Below are 10,060 nucleotides of genomic sequence, written 5' to 3'. Positions count from 1 at the left end.
GTACAGGGTTTCCGAGGGTGTAAATCTTTACGGGAGTAGAAAGCCTCATCTTTCTCCCGCGGAGCGGCTGGTAGTTTCGAACCGCTGACCTTATGGTTCGCAGCCCGATTCGTAACCACTACGAGTGGTAATAAAGGACATCCTTGTCTGATTCCTGTTTGCAAAGGAAATGCTTTCATTTTCTCTCCATTGATGGTAATGTTAGCAGTTGGAATTGTAATATGGTCTTAATTATATTGAGGAGTTTCCCTTATATTCCTATTTTGTTGAGTATGTTTGTACTAGTAATGGATGTTGTCAAATGCCTTTTTTATATGATCGTGTGGTCCCTTTCCCTTGTTTTATTTATGTTACTGATTATATTGATTGTTTTTCTAATATTGAACCATCTTTGGGTCCCTGGTATGAATCCTACTGGTCATGATGTATTCTTTTTTTGATATGTTGTTGAATTTTATAGGCTTGGGTTTTGTTGAGTATTTTAGCATTTATGTTCATGAGGGATATTTTTCAATAATTTTCTTTTTTAGTGATGTCCTTGCCTGGTTTTGGATGAGGGACATGCTCTCTTCATAAAATGTATTCAGGAGTTTTCCATCCTTTCCTATTGTCTGGAATTGTTTGAATAGAATTGGTGTCAGCTCTTCTCTGAATATTTGATAGAATTCACCAGTAAAGTCTTCTGGGCCTGGACTTTTTTTTTCTTTTTTCTGGGAGTTTTTGAATGACCTGGTCAATTTTTTCTTTTGTTATGTGTCTGTTCAAATTTTCTATTTCACTCTGTGTTACTTTTGGTATGTTGTGTTTTTCTGAAAATGTAGTCATTTCTTCTAGATTTTCAAATTTGATGGAGTACAATTCTTCAAAGTATTCTGCTATTATCCTTTTTATTTCTCTTGGTTCTGTTGTGATGCCACCCACATTGTGTTTTATTTGCATTTTCTCCTTTTCTTTTGTTAGATTTGCCAATGGTTTACTAATTTTATTAATCCTTTCAAAGAACCAACTTCTTTTCTAATTGATTCTGTTTTCTAATTCATTTCTTTCTGCTCTGTTGTTGACCTTTTAAGGGTCATTGAGTTAGTTCTGACTCATAATGATCCAAAGAATGGCTAGTGAGTTTGAACCACAGATATTTTGGTGCAAATCGACCTTGTAGTCCAGTGATTTATTCCACAGTGTCACACCAGGACTCCAATCTTTTATTATTTCTTTACTTCTATTGACTGTAGGCTTATTTGGCTGCTGTTTGTCTAATGGTTGGTCATGCTGTAATAAGGTGTTAATTTTCATTCTTTTTTTCTTTTTGTATGTGTACATTTATTGCTATAAATTGCCCTGTAAGCACTACTTTTGCTGTGTCACAAAGGATTTGATGTGTTGTATTTATGTTTTCATTTGATTCAAGGAATTTTTCAATTTCATTTTTTATAAAATTTGTTCTATTGCCCAGTAGCTTTTAAGCAGGGTGTTATTCAATTTGCAGGTATTTGATTTTTTCCTTGATCTTCCTATTGTTAATTTTTAGTTTTATTGCATTGTGATCTGAAGAGATCCTTCGTAGTAGTATGCTGTTTTAAAATTTATTGAAGCTTGCTTTGTTGACTAATATGTGCTCTATTCTGGATAATAGTCCATATGTACTGGAAAGGAGTGTGTATTGTGTTGTTGTTGTGCTGAGTGCTCTGTATAAATCTATGAGGTCAAGTTGGTTGATTGTGTTGTTTAGCTCTTTTTTGTCTTAGTTGAGTTTCTTTCTAGTTGTTCTGTCCTTTATGTTGTTGTTGTTGTTAAGTGCTGTCGAGTCAGTTCTGACCCATAGCGACCCTGTACAGGGTTTCCAAGGCTATAAATCTTTACGGGAGCAGAAAGCCTCATCTTTCTCCTGCGGAGCAGCTGTTAGTTTTGAACTGATATAGAAAGTGGTATATTAAAATATCTTACCATTGTTGTTGTCTATTTCTATTTTCAGTTCTATTAGAGTTTGGTTTATGTATTTTGAGGCTTTTTTTATTGGAGAGCATAGATACGGTTATGAAACTTAAACAAGATAATATCCTTTTCTGTCTCTTATGTTGGTTTTTTCTTTAAGTCTATTTTATCAGAAATTAATATTGCCAATCCTGTTCATTTGTGACTGCCATTAGCTTGATATATTTTTTCCCCATCCTTTTGTTTTTAATTTATTTTGTCTTTGTGTGTAAGTTGTAGACAGAGTATTGAAGGATCCTGTTTTCTTATCCATTCTGCTACTCTGTCTCTTGACTGATGCATTTAATCCATTGACATTTAGTATAATTATCGATAGGTATGAATTGATTACACTCTTATTACTGTGGGTTTGTGTGTGTGTGTGTGTGTGGTGCTGCTTGCTTATTTGTTCCATGTAACTCCCTGATGAATTAATTTTGTGTGTTTTCTTGTCAATTTCTTCATTGCTGTTGTTTTAATGCTTACTAAATATTCATGGTTTCCCCATTTTTTTTTTTATTTGATGTAAAGGTGTATTAATTATCATTGAGGCTACCCTGTAATTGGAGTCTTGGTGTGGCACTGTGAGATAATGCACTGGACTGCAAGGTCGGTTTGAATAGCAACTCACCAGTTGCATCTTGGAAACCCTATACAGGGTCACTATGAGTTGGAACTGACATGACAACACTTAACAACAGTAACAACAACCCTGTAACTTATTAATTGCTACTGCAGTTTGAAACTGTCTGTTTTGTCTTGCAATCTACTTGAATTCCTCACCATCTGGAAATTCTGTAACTGCATTTCTCCTCTTTTTGCTTTGTAGCTGTTTTCATTATAAATTGATATCTCTGATTCCCTGTTTTCAGTCTTGTAAGTTTGTTTTACTCTGGAAACTTCTATATCTAGATTGAATTCTGGGTGGTCTTGTCAAGTTGTTGTCTGTTGTTGTTGGTTTTCAGTCCAAAGACACCCTTTAGTATTTTTTTTTTTTAATTGACCTGGTTATTACAAATTACTTTGATTTCTGTTTATCTGGAAATGTTCTAATTTCACCATCGTTTTTGAGAGACAATTTTTCTGGGTATATGATTCTTGGTTGGCAATCATTTTTCTGTCAGTGTTTTGTATATGTATAACCATTCCCTCTTACCTGCATAGTTTCTGCTGAGAAATCAGAGCTTAATCTTATTGGTTCTCCTTTGTAGGTAACCTTTGGTTTTTCTCAAGCTGCTCTCAGGATTCTTTCCTTGTATTTGATTTTGGAGAGTTTGATATGTCTTAATCATTTTCTTTTGGGGTCTATCCAGAATCTTGAATGCTTAGCTTCTCATCTGTCATATAGTTAGGGAAATTTTCTTCCAATGGCTTTGCCTGTGTTTTCTGTGCTTTTCCTATTCTGTAATTCTGTTCACCCATAAGTTATTTCTTTTCATATTGTCCCACACAGGAATTTCTTAGAATCACTTTTCATTTTCAAATAACTGTTATTCCTAGTAGCAGTATGGAACCTACTCTTTATAAATTAATGCCATTGTGAAAAAGCTTAGAGTTTCTATGTAATGTCCCTGCTCCAAACTGCTGATGTTGGTTCCTATGTCTAGCATCAGAACTTGGGAATGGAGTCTGAGGAGAGGAGAGATTAAACTGGCTGCACTGAACCACCAAGAGTAGGGTGAGAACCCTTCCTATGTAACCACAAAAAAATCCTTCTCTCATTTGTTTTATTTACTCTTTCAGCACAGGATATGGATTTTCTTGTCTATTTCCTGATGCTATAACCAGGTCTTTCCTCATTCACTATAAAACAGAGTCCATAACCAAAGCTTGTATTCCATCTTGGGTGGGACACATGGGCAGACTTGTAATTGGATACCCTTCAAAGCAGTGCTCTCTATATTATGCAGCGAGGCCAAGGGGAAGTTGATTTTCATATTAATATTCAAAACAGATTCACATAATAATGCATGTCTGCCAACAGAAGTGTTCTTAAAAGAATGTGTAAATCGTGTTCACTTTTCAGTAATGCTTGTTCTCTCTTCAAATTGCCCCTGCAATTTTACAAACAAGACACTTTGTCACAGAAGTATATTAAATGGCTTTATATCTAAATGAACCCCTGTAGGTACCACTACTTTATGCATTATTTGATCGAATACGTCTTAAACTTACTCCCTGTGTTGAATAAATTCTCATTTTAGATAGAGCAGCATACTAAAAGGCACTGGCTTGTTTTTGGTGGTTTTTTTTTCCTTTGGTTTAGGTTTGTTTTGTTTTAATTCCCAAAGGTGCTGCCTTGTCATTTGTAAGATTTGTATATGGAAACCTGAGCTAATAGGCATCATTTTTCAAAATTTATTCCAATGATATTGTAGAGATCGGTGTTACAAGAGGACTCCCAACTGGCTTCTTAACCCTTCTCAGCCTCCTGATCCTGAACAATCAGACAACTTTGGAAACTTACATTCATTTTTTGCTTTTTACTTGTATTATGTATTGGGTAGGGGGAAGAGAGGAAATAGAAAAACCATTTTCCTATGTTTCCTACATATCTGTTTTCTCTGTTTATGGTAATGTTGGTTTGTGGAAAACAGAAGTCTGTTTTTCTGTCGGCACCTAAAATGGCAGCTAACTTCCAACAGTTGTCTGGGAGTCATAGGTTTAAACAGCATTCCTTGAATTAATGGGCCGTTTTCCTGCTTAAGCTCTTACCTAGTGTTATGGATTGGTATGCGGGAATCTGTAAATATGTCCTGTTTGGAAATAGGTTATTTCTTATGTTAACAAGGTCAGATCAGAGTAGGGTGGGTCCAACACTTAGTCATATCTGTTTTATAAGAAGAGCAGAATACACCCGGAGACACAAGAAAAGAGATGAGGAGAACAAATGCCAGAGCATCTTCAAACCCAGGAACTCCAAAAATTGGGAGTAACTAGAAGCTGAAATAGAGGCTTGGGAAGCCATGACCTAGGTATGGACTTCTCTGCTCTTGAACTGTCAGAAAATAAATGTCTGTTATTTAAAACCACTCACTTGTCATTTGTTTTGTACAGCAGCACAAGGTAACTAGGACATACTGATTTTCTAGCACCTGTGCTATTTTGTATGAATTGAAGTCCAAAAGTATTTCTAACAGAGTTCTAGTTCGTATATTAGTAGTAAACTTGTCTTAGTGTCTTTACAGTGTCTTAAGACAATGGGCTTAATCAAAAGAGTGGCTTCTGAAGGGATCTGCTAGGCCAATTACATTCAAAGCAGACAGGTCAGAAGGTCATGGTGACTGTTTTGGAAACTCCAAAGGGAAAATCTTGGTATTTCCTCAAAGGACACAGTCTTATTATGATGACTCAATTTTCAGCCAAACAGTAAACAGGTCTATAAGGGGAACAATTGCAGTAGGCAGGTATGCACACCATAGAATAAGCAACAATTTGAGATCAAAAGGACAGCATTTACCTGAAGACAGAGTCCAGAAGGACTAAGTAAAAGGAGGAATGGAAATAGAAAGCACTGGAAGGAGGGAGATCCATGATGTTGCATGTGGGGATTGCAATCAATGACATGAAACAAAATGTGTATGAATCGTTGAATGGAAAATTGATCTGTTCTGCAAACCAATCCATCCAATTCACAATAAAAAGTTAAAAAGCAAAGAAAATGGGAAACTGCATTGATGGACAAAAGGCCAGGCAAGCTGCACCAGTGAACTTTTTCCCATCAGGACAATGCAATCGCTTCAAGGGCAATAAAGGCTGTCCTAGGAGAGTTTCCATGGGAAACCTTATCCCATCCACCCTACAGCCTTGATCTTGCCCTTTCAGACTTCTTTTAGTTCCCCAAACTCAAAGAACATTTAAAAGGAAACAGATCTGGGTCTCTTGAAGATGCCAAAACTGCTGTGTTGTACCCTGAATAGACTAGAATTTGTGGGGGAAGGTGTTAGAGAGATGGAAACACTGCCTTCAGAATCATATAGACCTAAATGCGCAATACGTTGAGAAACAATAGCTTCACATTTTTACATTTTTGTTTAAAAACGATTTCTAGAATTTTAAAGCAATATTTTTTGAGTTACCCCCATACTTCTTAATATCTTTGGAATATTTTTGGTATGTTTCCCATTGGTATTTATGTTGACCTGTTTGTACATCTTATACAAAGAGTACCAGTGTACATCTTATACAATCTGTAACACAACATTATACACATAGGGCACTCGGTAATGACTGATTATTTAGTTTCTACTCTGGTATCTCCTATGAACTCATTGTCTTTGTTCCAGAGTGCTTATGTAGCACAGCCACCATCATATTTTCAATAATTTCTTATCAAGTGTTAAATCAGCTTCAAGTTCTGTCCTAGATCGTCTATATTCAAGTAAGTGTTTGAACCAGAAGCAGTCTTTGCATTCATGTGTTCAGAATAGCTGCCTACTGTGACCCCGTTGTGAATCTACATTGAATAAGAAATCCCTTGTGAGGCAAGATGTAAAATAGCTTTCTAGTATAAACAACATTTAAAAACAAATGACTATCACTTTAATGAGCCATTTTCTCTAATTGTTGGTCACAGTTGTTACTGAGGATTAACAAGGAAAAAATATGTGAGTGGAGAGGAAAACAGGTTGTTCACAAATACTTTTTGCCTTAGAGATATGATAAGATAAGATATGCCTGGGTTTCATAGGATTAGCACTAAATTTCAAACCACAATGTCAGTGGTTTGAGCCCACTGCCAGCTCTGTGGGAGAAAGGTGATATTTCTGCTCCTACAAAGATTTAAATCCACAGAAACCCTATACAGAATCACTTTGAGGTGGAACCAATTTGATGGCTAGGTCTACCCCTTGTTCTATTCAGTTGTGCTCAATTTCCAAATAAACACAAGGCATGGAATCCTGAACTGAGTCATTCATCCACAAAGCCTTTTCTGAGCATAAATAAAAAAGAAAAAAATGAACATAGTTTCCAGGCTTGGAGTCCACAAACTTTGGCAGTCTAAGGTGGGTGGCTTTATGGTATATATATATTTAAAAGAAATCACTCTAAAGAAAGTATGCATTGTGAGAGGGTGCCGAGAACATGTCAGCCTGCATATGGCAGGGAAACTGTCAAGGATAACAAAGGGAACCTCCTGATGGCTCAGGGGAACCCCCACCGTCCAGAATCTTTTGGGTATCCTAAGCTCTAGATTCTATGGTATGGACTGAAAAGATGTATCATAGTGCTTGAACTGCACAAATATTTGATGGGAAATTAGTTCAGAAATTACATACTGCCAGACTCAGGGTCAGGTTAACCCTAACACTTGTTGTTAAGGGCTGTCGAGGCAGTTCCAACACACAGTGACCCTGTATAGGGTTTCCAAGGAACTGCTGACTTTACAATTCAAACCAACCTTACAGTCTAGCGCATGTATCTGCAGCACCACACCTAGTTTTACATATTGTACAATTTCAGATTAGAGCATCTCCCAGGGTTTGGTTTTATTGTTTGTTAGTTTTCCCCTTAGAAAGACCAAGAGGAAGCATTAGAAGTGGGCATTCTGGAGTCAGCCTAAGTCCCTTATGTGCATGATAAGTGCTCCAGAAGGCAACATATACAAGGGGACTTCAAAAAGTTCATGAAAAATTCCATTATCATTGAATTTTCCATGAACTCTTTGAAGCCCCCTTAAAGAACACCAGCAGCTTTGAGCAACTGACTGTGTCATGCAGAATACCTCAATTCAGGACATAACTGTTACAGTCTCTATTCATCTGGAGCAAAAGAGAAGGAAGGAAACCAAAGACTCCAAGATGATGTTTTAGGAGAGACCTGGAATAGCAACAAAATGAGAAGGCTGCATGGACTGCATTCAGAGACTTGCACTCCAGCCGAACTCAGCACACGCTAGCTACAGCTTTCTCCTGCGCAGCAGTGGCTTCTGACCTGTTGTCACAGCATTGTCAAGACGTGAGGTAGACTCCTGACAAACAATATTAATCAAATTTCTCTGGGTATAATAAATCAATAAATCACAATAAAAAAAGGAAGTCTCTCTGTTCTGGCCACCTCCAAATCTTCCACCACCATTGCCTCCAAAGTCTGGGGGTACCCTGCTCATCAGAAGTGAGGGACCCTCTAACTGATTGGAATGCCTGAAAGGGGTTCTAGAACTTGTCCAGCGAAATAGGCTTCTTGCGGAACCTTTGTAATGTATAGGACCTTAGGTGGAATCCTGAGCCCCATCCAGAACCTTCTGAGGTGGGACATTCTCACTAGAAAGGACACGCGGAAGTGAGGGACCTTCTTCTCATAGTCAGAATACAGATTTCTTGCTCATCCTAAGAGATTTCAGAAGTCCTCTATGTCACCTGCCCAGTGTCACCCATCTAGTTAGTTAAAGAGCCTGGCTTGGCACAAGATTCTTGACATTAGTCTAGGACCCTTCCATTGCACTATGCTGTCTTTATTCTTATTAATCAGACAACAGTTTTGCAGAAGCTTTCAAAGTCTAAATGAAGATGCATCACTCCTCTATTCAAAACCCTCCAGTGGCTTATCAAACCACCTAGAAGAAAATCTAAACTATGAACCTCCTATAAGATGTAGGCCTTGTTCCCCCTCCAGTCCCACTTCAGTCACAAGGGCTTCCTAGGTGACTTGGGATTCACCTAGGCTCTCCCTATCTCAAAGCATCTATACACATACTTCCTTCTACCTGGTCTCTGCTTGTCCTCGATGCTGGATAGCTACTTGACTCTTCTTCTTTGCATTTACTGGTCAGAGGTCTACTTCTGACTTGCTCCTAGCATACCCCACCCTGGATATCCACCACTATCTCAGTCTCCTTATTTTGATGTGTTTTATATTAATTGGGGGGGGTGTTTATATTCCTCCACTCACCCCCCAGAGAAACTGTAAACTCCAAGAATGCTAAAACTTCATCTCTTTTTTTATGGGTGCATTTCTACTATCTACAATATTGTCCGGCACATAGAAAACCAAAAAAAAAAAAAAAATCAAACCTGCTGTTATTTGAGTAATTTCCAACTCATGGCGACCCCATGTATTACAGAGCATAAATGCTCAGTTGGGTTAGCTTGACTATGATTTTTACAGAAACAGATCACTAGAAGCACATAGAAGATGCTCAATAAATATTTTAGAAGAAAATGGAATTAATGGATTTATTTTAAAGATTCTTCAGAACCTGATACTTTAATCTATTTGGTAATTTAATAAAAGCTACAAACATCAGCACTGGACTAGAACCTCAGGGTTGGCAATTCTAACCCACCAGCTGCTCTGCATGAGAAAGATGAGGCTTTCTGCTCCTGTAAAGATTTACAGCCTTAGAAACCCTGTACAGGGTCATTGTGAGTTTAAACCAACTCAACAGCACTTAACAACTCCACAATAACAAGGCAAAGATGTTGATCCCAATTTAGTTTATCTGCTATTTTTGAACAATTATTATATATTTTGCTGTATTTTTGTATTGTAGAAGATAATAGAACTATCACAGTCTCTGTTCATAAAGAATTTGGAATTTACAGAATCAGTAAATGCAATAAGCTATTACCAATCAGTTAACATTACAGGACAATAAAGATTTTAATTGTTCATGTAAATGGAGCAGGGATGGAAAATGAGTTGCCTACAACCTAAGTGTGGCACTTTAGGATAAGCACTGGACTGCTAAACGCAAAGTCGGCGGTTCAAACTCACCAGCCTCTCCTTGCAAACCCAATACAGGGTTGCTATGAGTCATAATCAACTCGATGGCACTTAACAATAACAACAAACTCAGTATTTTAAGGTCCCTGGGTGGTGCAAATTGATTACACTTGATTACTAATGGAAAGGTTGGTGATTCAAACCCAATGGCACCATGGATCTACCTCACACTTCCGTAGGTTTACAACCATCAAAAACCCCATGGGACTCAGGTCTACCCTGACCCACATGGAAGCACATAATAAATGACAGATGGCAACCTTTTTAGTTTTGCTTTTTTCTTTCTTTTTTTTTTTAATTTAAGGTTTTTATTGTGGATTGAGTGAAAGTTTACAGGACACATCATCAGTTTCACATTCAACAA

General features: G+C 37.5%; 1 protein-coding gene across 1 annotated transcript in view; it reads left to right on the top strand.

Moving 5' to 3' along the window:
* The window catches only part of SLC35F3 (solute carrier family 35, member F3), an 840,786-nt gene that overhangs the window by 312,095 nt on the left and 518,631 nt on the right, over positions 1-10,060 (top strand). The window lies entirely within an intron of this gene.

The sequence above is a fragment of the Chrysochloris asiatica genome, unplaced genomic scaffold (genome assembly GCF_000296735.1).
Source record: "Chrysochloris asiatica unplaced genomic scaffold, ChrAsi1.0 scaffold00119, whole genome shotgun sequence".
Lineage (NCBI taxonomy): Eukaryota > Metazoa > Chordata > Mammalia > Afrosoricida > Chrysochloridae > Chrysochloris > Chrysochloris asiatica.
The sequence above is the reverse complement of the archived record's forward strand: the minus strand, read 5'-3'. Positions and strand labels throughout refer to the sequence as shown.